We start from the raw sequence: 12,119 nt of genomic DNA on the forward strand, positions 1-12,119 counted from the left end.
TATTTCAGGAGGAAGGCAAGAGGTACAAGAAACAAACTTAAAATTGGAGAACCAGCTGAGTGGAAAAGAAAAGGCATTGAAAGGAAAAGGCATAGAGCCTTCCAAGCGGTGAGCGGATAATAAAGCCCCAAGTAGCATTGGAGAACGACCGGGCCAATAGTCAAACCACATGAAGGACAAAGCTCCCCTGACGGCGAGAAAAAAAATATACAAATAAGATTTGAAAATGTAAATCCGAAGCTGACGCTCAAGGAACTAAAAGAAAAAACATGCACTGGGAACCGCTGAGTTGTTGAAAAATATCATGATAGAAATGAAAATCATGAGCCGAGAACATCAAGAAATAGTTGGCCATTTGTAAGACAAAGTAGAAGTTTTCACAAAACACTATATGGGTGGGATTCTCCGAGCGTCTGCACCAAAATCGTCCTCATCAAACCGAGATCGGTCCGACGGCGCACCCTCGATTCTCCGGTCCCCGGAGAATCAGCGCCAATTGGGCGCACGTGGTCGACGCGGTGCCGGTCAGGGGCCATTGAACATGGCCCCCGCGTGATTCTCCAAGTACAGCTGGCCGAGTTCCCACCGGCGTGGATCTCTCATGGTTCCACCCGACGGGCACTTGGCGTGGCGGCTGCGGATTCAGTCCGCGGTCGCCCTGGTGTGGAGTGGGGGGATCATTCATCGGGGGAGGTGGTGGCCTCCAGGACAACCAGGCTATCGATCGGGGGCCACCGATCCATGAGCGCACGCGATCGGGGGGGGGACCTATCTTCTTGATGCCGGTTCGCAGTGTGAGTCGGCCATGTCACGCGGGGCGGCCAAAACAGGCCGTCGCCGTGCGCGGACCCCCGACCAGAAGTGCAGGTCCCCGTATCGGCAGCCAGCGCTGCAAGGTGCACTCTGGGTCCCTGCTAGTCCACTCCAGGTAGGAGAATCGCTCTGGACTTCCTGCAGGGAAGTGATTTGCGCGCGATTTTTCGTGGGCGTGGGGACGCAGCCCAATTATTGGAGAATCCCGCCCTATGTATCTCAGAAATAACTAGCTGAAGTAAAATTTTAAAATTTGAGCTTTAAGGACAGCAAACAGAAATAAGGCTCTGCAAAGGAAAAACTGTACAGTGTGGAGATTCAATTCTCACATGCGGAAAATGAGTTTGTGGATGATAAATTGGAACTGGATGAAGTATCAGGAGTATCTATTAAAGATTGTGAAAAATGCCTGGAACAGGAAAAGGAATTGATGATGAATCAGAAGAATTGATGGAATGCAGAATTAACAGCCAAAACTGATGAAATTCTTGAACTTCAATCCAATGTAAAGAACGTGAAAGATGAGAAGACCAGTATGAAAGAGCAAATCTATACTTTCAAAGCAGATAACTCTGAAACTAAGACAACTGAACTCACCAGAGCAGTTGCTGAGCGGAGTGAAAAGATAAATAGGCTTGAAAAGGTTTGGAAAAAGAGAGTAAACAAATATTTAACTGAAATTGTGAAAGAAGTGGAAATAAAGGTTCCATTTTTGAAACGTCAATATCCAACAAAAACATGGTGGACCCCATAGACAAAGAAAATTGAATCCACTCATGGAATGAATAGAGTGAACGTTCCCTTCAGAAGGAATGGGACAAACCCATCGTGTCCGAACAAAGCAAATGGTTGTCAATAAATAGAAATTCAACTCGAAGGAGTGCAAAAAGCAAATCAAATGGCGACAACCAAGAGCTACAATTTCAACTCCAAACTGACAAAGTCATCCCCAAATGACTAAAACTACTATTCCTCCAAAGATGACAGACTGAGATCTGGAAGATTTGTATTTGGATTTGTTTGTTTATTGTCACGTGTACCAAGGTACAATGAAAAGTATTTTTCTGCGAGCAGGTCACAGATCATTAAGTATATGAAAAGAAAAGGAAATAAAAGAAAATACATAACAGGGCAACACAAGGTACACAATGTAACTACATTACACCGGCATGGGGTGAAGAATACAGGGGTGTAGTGTTAGGCAGGTCAGTCCATAAGAGGTTATTTTGGAGTCTGGTAACAGCAGGGAAGAAGCTCGTTTTGAGTCTGTTCGTGTGTGTTCTCAGACTTTTGTATCTCCTGCCCGATGGAAGAAGTTGGAAGAGTGAGTAAGCTGGGTGGGAGGGGTCTTTGATTATGCTGCCCGCTTTCCCCAGGCAGCGGGAGGTGTAGATGGAGTCAATGGATGGGAGGCAGGTTCGTGTGATGGACTGGGCGGTGTTCACGACTCTCTGAAGTTTCTTGCGGTCCTGGGCCGAGCAGTTGCCATACCAGGCTGTGATGCAGCCTGATAGGATGCTTTCTATGGTGCATCTGTAAAAGTTGGTAAGAGTTAATGTGGACATGCCGAATTTCCTTAGTTTCCTGAGGAAGTATAGGCGCTGTTGAGCTTTCTTGGTGGCAGTGTGGACGTGGGTGGACCAGGACAGATTTTTGGAGATGTGTACCCCTAGAAATTTGAAACTGCCAACTATCTCCACCTCAGCCCCGTTGATGCTGACAGGGGTGTGTACAGTACTTTGCTTTCTGAAGTCAATGACCAGCTCTTTAGTTTTGCTGGCATTGAGGGATAGATTGTTGTCGCTGCACCACTCCATTAGGTTCTCAATCTCTTGTCAAGTCTCCAGGCTGTCTGCATTTAGAAACTCTTACCAATTTTTACAGATGCACCATAGAAAGCATCCTATCTGGCTGCATCACAGCCTGGGATGGCAACTGCTCGGCCCAAGACCGCAAGAAACTACAGAGACTCGTGGACACGACCCAGTCCATCATACAAATCCATCTCCCATCCATTGACTCTGTCCCGCTGCCTTGGGAAAGCGGGCAGCATAATGAAGGACCCCTCCCACCTGGATTATTCTCTCTTCCAACCTCTTCCATTGGGCAGGAGATACAAAAGTCTGAGAACACACACTAACAGGTTTAAAAACAGCTTCTTCTCCGTTGTTACTGTCGTGTTGGGTGTTCTGGTTCACAAACAAGCCAACAATGCTGGAAGTGGTGTAACGCTATTTTATTAACTGTTCAACTATGCTAACATACTGTAAACATGGGTATAAGCAATACCAGCTTAACTGTGGACCCTTTCCTATCACTAGCTATGGTGAGGCACTCAGCACATGGTGAATGTCTGTGATGCAGGCTGTGAGCTCTGTGCTCTGAGCTGGCTGCTGCTAGAATGAGCGGAAACTCTCCTGTCCCCTGACTTTATAGTGCTTGTGCTCTCACTAGTCATTGGCTGCGGTGTTATGTATGCTGGTTGGTCCTACTGCATGTCCATTTGTGTGTGTATGTGATTGCACCATAATGTACTGATGCATATTATGACATCCCCTTTTTTTACAATGAACATGTGCCTATGTGAGAATAAATAATGTGTAATGAGTGTATCTGACCATGTGTGTGCAGTATTTACATAACTATGCACATGAGGCTAGTCTATATACATGGGAAGGTGCCTGGTGCAGAGAGAAGAAAAACAAGGTGTTACACCAACAACAAAACTAATAACGAATGCTTTAAACAAACTAGTGAAATGCTGAAACAGGATGAAAGAACAAAGCATTGAGTCCAACATTGTACGGCTCATAAATCAAATCTCTGAGGTGGGCGACGAATTTGGGTTGACCGTCAGGGTGGCACACCACTCATCGTCTGGATCAATGCTGTGCACCAACAGCGGCTGGTGCTTTTGATTCGGGGACAGCCTGTTCTTGGTTATGACAGTGACACTAATAGGCTCCCCGTCCTCGGTGTCACTGGTCTGCATGAAGTCAGGATCGGACTCGGTGAAGGTGGGTTGGATTGCCCGAACATTCCTGCGAGGCTGGTTAAATCGTTGCGAGTTGGCAGGCTGGGCTGCTCGACAGCAGGCAGTATAGTGGCCAAGCCTGCCACAGCGTAGGCACTGACGCGATTTTGCAGGGTATTGCCATTGCCACTTTAAGTGGGTGGAGCCACAGTTGCCGCATGCCGTGACGTCAGTGCGTTTGTTGCGCCACCGCGCATGCACGGTACGGTCTTGCATGGTGCGGGCCTGTGCATCGCGTTCCTCCACGTCACCGTCCCCTCGTTTGGCGCGTACAAGCGCGGGAGGCCTCAGAAAGCGCGCAAAATGGCCGCCCTCCTCCAGACTGGGGCCCGGGAGGTGTTCAATCATTTGGACCCGTTCCGCCTTATGGGGCCCTTGCCGCGCCGTTTCAGCTGCCCGTATGTAGAAGTACCGGCTGGTGGCATTCTCATGCAGCACACAGGTCTCGATGGCAGTCGTTATGGTTACTTGCTTAACTTTAAGGAGCTGCTGACTCCGGGTGTCCGACTTGACCCCAAAAACAATCTGGTCGCGTATCATGGAGTCGGTGGTGGGCCCGTAGCCGCAGGATTGCGTGAGGATGTGGAGGTGTGTTAAATAGGATTGGAAAGGCTCGTCCTTACCCTGCAAGCGCTGCTGGAACAGGTCCCTTTTGAAGCTTTCGTTGACTTCAACACTGAAGTGTGTGTCGAATTTGAGGAGCACCGTCTTGTACTTGGTCTTGTCCTCATCGTTCGTGAATGTCAGGGAGTTAAAGATGTGGATGGCATGTTGCCCAGCCGTGGAGAGAAGGAGGGCTATCTTCCTGGTGTCCGATGCATTCTCCCTGTCCGGGGCCTCGAGGAAGAGCTGGAAGCGCTGTTTAAATATCTTCCAATTTACCCCGAGATTGCCAGCGATGCGGAGCGGCGACGGCGAGTTGATGTTCTCCGTGCTGTAGGATGCCGGAATGCTGAGAAGTTGCAGGTAGGTCTCACAAGTGCTAGATTGCGGCCACTTCTTGTACCATGTCGTGTTGGGTGTTCTGGTTCACAAACAAGCCAACAATGCTGGAAGTGGTGTAACGCTATTTTATTAACTGTTCAACTATGCTAACATACTGTAAACGTGGGTATAACCAATACCAGCTTAACTGTGGACTCTTTCCTATCACTAGCTATGGTGAGGCACTCAGCACATGGTGAAAGTCTGTGATGCAGGCTGTGAGCTCTGTGCTCTGAGCTGGCTGCTGCTAGAATGAGCGGGAACTCTCCTGTCTCCTGTCTTTATAGTGCTTGTGCTCTCACTGGTGATTGGCTGCGGTGTTATGTATGCTGGTTGGTCCTACTGCATGTCCATCAGTGTGTGTATGTGATTGCACCATAATGTACTCATGTATATTATGACAGTTACCAGACTCCTGAATGACCCTCTTATGGACTGAACTGATCTCTCCACACAGGTTCTCTACTGTTGTAGCACTATACTCCGTATGCTTCAGCCAATGTTTCATTGTGTGTCTATCGTATGTCCTATGTTTTTCATGAATGGAACGATCTGTCTGGACTGTATGCAGAACAATACATTTCACTGTCACTCGCTACGTGTGACATTAAACCCAAATCGAAAGTCAGAGGGTGGGATTTTATGCCCATTCCGTGGTATGTTTTGCAACGGAGGTGACGCACCATCAGCCGGCAGTGGGATCTTCTGGTCCTGCCGCTGTTAACAGGGTTTCCCATTGTTCATACCCTGAATCATTGGGGAAGCCATGACAGGGGTGGGGGGGGGAGGGGGGGGGGGCACCAACAGCAGGACTTCAGCTGGAAAACTCCACCTACAGATTTGAGCAGCGCAAAAAGGGTGAGCGATGACATAAGGATTTTATTGTAAATATATGTTGGTAAGGACTTGGGGGGAAGTGTATTTTTAAGGTATTCAGGCAGAGCAAGGGTGAATATAGGACTGGAGAAACCACCCATAGTATAATGCAGAGAGTCATATGTGTGTAGAAGGTTCTGGAAGGAGCCAACAAGGAACAGAACCCATGCAGGACTGGACCTTGGCGATCTATATAGTTCTGGGACTACCAATAAACTGTTTAATGTTCAAACATACAGGCCTCCAGACCACTTAGTGGGATATAAAACAGCCTTACAACAGAATGCATCTATGCTATTCACTTCAACTACTCCCTCACGCGACAAATTCCACATTTTTACCACTCTCTTGAGTAAAGTGGTTTCTCCTAAATTCCCAACTGAATTTATTGTGACTATCTTGTTTACAAGTGGAAACAGCTTTTCTATGTCGGGTTTTTATGAACATACAAAAATAGGAGCAGGGCGGCACGGTGGAGCAGTGGTTAGCACTGCTGCCTCATGGCGTCGAGGACCCGGGTTTGATCTCGGCCCCGGGTCACTGTCCATGTGGAATTTGCACACTCTCCCCGTGTTTGCGTGGGTTTCATCCCCACAATCCTAAATATGTGCATGGTAAGTGGATTGGCCACACTAAATTGCCCCTTAATTGGAAAAAATATATTGGGTACTCTCAATTTATTTTTAAAAATAGCAGAATTAGGCAATTTGGCCACTCGGGCCTACTCCGCTATTCAATAAGTTCTTGGTCGACCTGCTTTTGCTTCAAATTCCATATTTCCATCCATCCCCGATAATCTTTGATTTCTTTGCCTATCAAGAATCTATCCACATCCGCCCCCACTGCAGACTGAAGAACAGAGGGCTGGATTCTCCCAAAATGGGACTATGACCCCACGCCAGCGTATATACGCTGGAGTTTTACTCTAGAGATTCCTGGAAAAAAGTACAGCTAATTCAATGCCCTGCAGGGGGCTAGCAGGGACCGGGAGTAATTCATGCAGCTTTAGCTGTGAATACAGGTCTCCGCACTTCCGTTTTTTTGTCTGCCCTTGTGCACAGCGGCGGCCTCCAGCTACTGCGCTGAGCTCCATGGTGGACTCGGACCACGGAGGCAGACTGAAAAATTAGACCCCCCCGATCGGCCGAGCACCCGAGCATCTGACCGCGTGGCTCTAATCCCTGGCCAGCTATAAGGCCCCCTCCCCCAGTGTCCGATCCCCCCGCCGCCCACTAGGCGGCCGCGGACTGAGTGCGCAGGTGCCACGCGAGCATCCCGACTGGCAGTACCAGGTTAGTTCCACGCAGTCGGGAACTTGGCCGGTCGGGAGTGGAGGATCGCTGGGCAGGACTCTGTCAATGGACCCCCATCTGCGATCATGCCGATTCTCGGGTCCCAGAGAATCGCCAGACCGGTGCCGGGCCCAATTTCGGCGTGAAATTGGATTCTCTGCCCCCACGCAGGGCTGCGGAGAATCCAGCCCAGAGTTCCAAAGTCACAAAGCCCTATTTTTTACACAAAGGGTAGTGGGTGCCTGGAACGCGCTACCGGAGGAGGTGGTGGAAGCAGGGACGATAGTGACATTTAAGGGGCATCTTGACAAATACATGAATAGGATGGGAATAGAGGGATACGGACCCAGGAAGTGTAGAAGATTGTAGTTTAGTCGGGCAGCGTGGTCGGCACGGGCTTGGAGGGCCGAAGGGCTTGTTCCTGTGCTGTACATTTCTTTGTTCTTTGTTATTAGAGAAGAGAAATCTCCTCATCTCTCTCCTAAAAGCTGCACGGTAGCATAGTGGTTAGCACTTCACAGCTCCAGTGTCCCAGGCTCGATTCCCGGCTTGGGTCACTGTCTGTGCGGAGTCTGCATGTTCTCCCCGTGTGTACGTGGGTTTCCTCTGGCTGCTCCGGTTTCCTCCCACAGTCCAAAGATATGCAAGCTAGGTGGATTGGCCATGCTAAATTGCCTTTAGTGTCCAAAATTGCCCTTAGTGTTGGGTGGGGTTACTGGGTTATGGGGATGGGGTGGAGATGTGGACTTGGGTAGGGTGCTCTTTTGAAGAGCTGGTGCAGACTCGATGGGCCGAATGGCCTCCTTCTGCACTGTAAATTCTATGATTCTATGAAAAGGACAACCCCTAATTTTAAAATAATTCCCCTAATTCTAGACTCACCTACAACAGGAAAATCTTTTCCACATTCACCTTGTCAATACGGTTCAGAATCTTACATACATCAATCAAGTCAGCCCTCACTCTTTTAACCTCTAGTGGAAAAAAGCCTAGTTTATCTAACATTTCCTCAGAAGACAGCCCACTCATTCCGGCTATCAATCTACTGAACTTCCTCTGAACCGCCTCCAATGCATTTACATCCTTCACTAAATAAGCAGTCCACAGTTCAAGCTGTCTCACCAATGCTTTGTATAACTGAAGCATAATATTCTTACTTTTATGTTCAATTCCTTTTGTAATGAAGGATAGCATTCCACTAATCTTCTTAATTACTTGCTGTATCTGCACACTCATCTTTTGTTGCTCATGTGTTAGAACATCTAACATCGGAATTCTGCAACCATTCTCCATTTCAGTAATATTCTGCTTTTTGAGTCTTCCTGCCAAAGTGAACATCTTCACAGTTTTCCGCATTATAATCCACCTTCCCAATTTTTTCCCACCAGTCAATCTATCCATATCCATTTGCAACCTCCTTATGACCTCTTCACAAAATACATTTCTGCCATGTCACCTGTATATTTAGACCCTCATCAAAGTCATTGATATGAATTGTAAAAGGTTGAGGGCCCAGCACAGACCTCTGTGAGACCCCACTCGTCACATTTTGCCCATCAGAAAAAGGTCCTCATGATTATTCAAAGTGAGCGTTAGAAGGCTGTTCAACATAATCTATTTCGAATCCAATATTGGCACACTTAACCTTACTAACAGGAGTCATTGGATTGCAATCAGGAGCCAAATTTTTAAAAGATAGTCATACTAAATTAATAATAATCTTTATTGTCACAAGAATGCTTACATTGCAATGACGTTATTGCGAAAAGCCTCTGCATCTTTTTGATTGTGGCAGCACAGTAGCACAAGTGGATAGCACTGTGGCTTCATAGCACCAGGGTCCCAGGTTCGATTCCCCGCTGGGTCACTGTCTGTGCGGAGTCTGCATGTTCTCCCCGTGTCTGCGTGGGTTGCCTCCGGCTGCTCCGGTTTCCTCTCACAGCCCAACAACATACAGGTTAGTTGGATTGGCCATGCTAAATTGCCCATAGTGTCCAAAAAGGTCAAGAGGGGTTTTTAGGTTATGGGGATAGGGTGGAAGTGAGGGCTTAAGTGGGTCGGTGCAGATTCGATGGGCTGAATGGCCTCCTTCTGCACTGTTTGTTTTATGTTCTATGTTCTATATTACATTGAACCATAGTTTGTGGTGTATCAACCGAACAATACATCAACAGATGTTAAAAAGAGGTGAAACTAAGAGCCAATATCAAATCAAAAAAAGTCTCATTCAACACTACTTGCAGAAAGAAAAGCAACTACAGCCTTTGAAAACACAAATGAGTGACTTCAATTATATTCCACTGGAAGTTAAAGAAGACAGGCACTAAGGTTACAAGAAACCTAATATGATGCCTTAAGTCAAAATCATTCCCTCAGATCTTTTCAAAACACATCAGCAACCTTTCCTTTATTAAAGATATTTGTTAAGAATTGTAGTTCAAAATGTAATTGTTATGTGTGCCACTAGCTTCTGACAACACATGTCCCAAATCAATTGCCCCTGTATACTTCGAGAATTAAAAAGATTGTTTCAGATCTGTGTATAATAATAGTGTTTGGGAGGAAAATAAAACAGCTGCCACAAATATATTTTCCAATCATCTAACCAGTGCCACAGCAACGACAGAAACGTATGCAAAGTATGACTGATGAATAAAAAATGACATTTTGGAAGCTATGCTGATATGAATAACTGATAAAGGGTCGCACTATAGTTTATCGTATCCTTTCAGGGATAAATGAGACTACGTTCAATGAATATGAAGATGGCAAAACGTATGCCTGTTGCTCTGTTCCCCTGCTTGTGTTTGAATTGATCACTAACAATAGCAATGTTGCCCATATGAAGGCTCTCAACAACACAAATGCAGCAATGATCTGCAAGGAAGCTGACGTGACAGTGCAGGCACTCTGCTTTCTCTTTCAGCTTGAGAGCAGACCTGAGTTTTCATTTTGAATTTGGTGTTTCAGTGGCGCAATAATATTGTCCTTAAACTAGCAATCCAGAGAGCCAGGGCAAGATCTGGGGACTAGGGTTCATATCCTGCCATGACAGATGGTGAAGTTAGAATTCAATAAAAAAATCTGGAATGAAAGGTCTGATAATGACCATGAAATCATTGCTATGGGTAGCATGGTGGCACAGTGGTTAGCACTGCTGCCTCCTCCCAGCACCAGGCACCCGGTTTCAATTCTGGCCTCAAGTGACTGTCTGTGTGGAGTTTGCACTTTCTCCCCGTGTCTGCGTGAGTTTCCTCCGGGTGCTCCAGTTTCCTCCCACCAAAGCTATGAAGATTAGGTGGATTGGCCATGCTAAATTACCCCTTAGTGTCCAAAAGGTTAGGTAGGGTTACTGGGTTGAAGGGATAGGGTGGAGGCATGGGCCTAAGTGGGATGTTCTTTCCAAGGGTTGGTGCAAACATAATGGGCCAAATGGCCTCCTTCTGCACTGTAGGTATTCTATTCCATTCTACTCTAATTCAACTCATTTGAAAAGCAAAATTGTAGAATTCAAATTTAAAAAAACAAGTCTATTTTTATTTATATATACACTTTCAAAATTCACTTCCGTAACATACTATAATGAATGCTTTTGACCAAATTACACTGCGTTAAAAATAAATATATAAAAATATGTTATCATGTAAAATGGAACAATAATTTCTCAAAGTTGTTGCTCAAAGTCACCAATGTCATTGATTCATTTAGATAGTTCTAAGGGTCTTTAGCCCCTTGAATTTCTCTTCCAGATTTCAGCAACATTAATTTTTCAATTGAGCAAAGCCAAACAGAAAACAACTAAATAGCTGAAAGGTGCTTGCCCAGACAGTGATCAACAGGTTATGTAACTCAACAATGGCAGCATAAAGAGTCAAAATTAGTTTCTGTGCACAAGCACTCACTTTATGTGATTTTCACTCTTCTCAATGATCCTCACTTCTAATTGTTTTCCAAATGTTTCCCTTGTTTGTTTGCATCGTTCTGCTCACAAATTCAATCAGGGAGAAATACATTATGCAGACAAATGCACACTTCTAATGCAGCACACTTACCTTATTGAGTTTAAATATCCAGCTGCTCAAAAGCTTCCTTCACCGTGGAAGAGTTTTGAATGTTTTGCTCAAGTTTCATGCGAGTAGCAAGCACTGCTTTTGTTTGTGGCTTTACTGCTTCACCCAGCTGAAATAGCTCTGTAGATGTTCAGGTATATTGAATAATAGTCTAACTGTAGAATAAAGAGCTGTCCTTTCAACAAAAACTTGCGAGAAGCACTCTGGACGAGCAGAATGAAATGAGCTTGTTTTGAACCGAGAAATCAGAGTAAATTGCACAGATTTCCATACATGACTTCAAGCAGCACTTCCTGAAAAGTTGCCAAAAAAATCTTTTTTTTTTGGGAACAGCCAGAAATGCTGTTTATGTATGAGGAAGAAAGATCTGCAAGTGAGTCAAATCTGCAATAGTTCTTTAAAAGCTACTGAATTTGCCTGTCCAGCAAGCAAAAATTAGTTTTCAGATATTATGACAGCAAGGAATATAAGTTAAGCTTTGCAAGCTATTTGCAGAGCATAAAATATTCCTCGTGCAAATTTGAAAGTTTATTAACTCCAAAACCCTTTTCATTATTGTCATGCTTCTGATAGAATGCAACTGAGTGTTCAGGTAACACAATTCATAAAGGATTACATTGCCAATTCACTTGGTGCAAAAGGCAGTAAAGGAAAGAGAGAAGTCAAGGAGTAAGGAAACTAGTAGCATGTATGTACCATGTTGTTGAACTCATTACAGAGGGCCTTTGCTACATTCCAGGCTTGAGTATGGGGCGAGTAGTTTTGATATCAGTTGAATAAGGAATGGGGACTCGTTAATTCATTGCCATAAAAGCCGGCACAGGTAGGAACCGAGCTGCAGAGTAGCCCCGGCTGGGACTTGGACTGTTGTGTGTATGTACTTTCCTTTATGGAAATGAACCATTTTTTGACTCTTCTTTCCAGACTCCTCCTTGACTGCTAAATTGGTGACGAAGATAAAGTGGAACTATAGTAGGCGCTGATGTGTCGGGTAAGCTGGGTCTGCGAGGACTGCGTTTACTGTAGCAGAGAGAGAGGCAGGCTTCCAAT

General features: G+C 45.6%; 1 protein-coding gene across 1 annotated transcript in view; it reads right to left on the minus strand.

The window, feature by feature from the left end:
- angpt2b (angiopoietin 2b) overlaps nt 1-11,326 on the minus strand; it is a 374,156-nt gene extending 362,830 nt beyond the window's left edge. The window contains exon 1 of the mRNA XM_072501637.1: nt 11,052-11,326. The gene's annotated coding sequence lies outside the window, so the exon portion shown is untranslated. The remainder of the gene's footprint in view (nt 1-11,051) is intronic.
- Between the last annotated feature and the right edge of the window lie 793 nt (nt 11,327-12,119).

Source organism: Scyliorhinus torazame, chromosome 1 (assembly GCF_047496885.1).
Source record: "Scyliorhinus torazame isolate Kashiwa2021f chromosome 1, sScyTor2.1, whole genome shotgun sequence".
Classification (NCBI taxonomy): domain Eukaryota; kingdom Metazoa; phylum Chordata; class Chondrichthyes; order Carcharhiniformes; family Scyliorhinidae; genus Scyliorhinus; species Scyliorhinus torazame.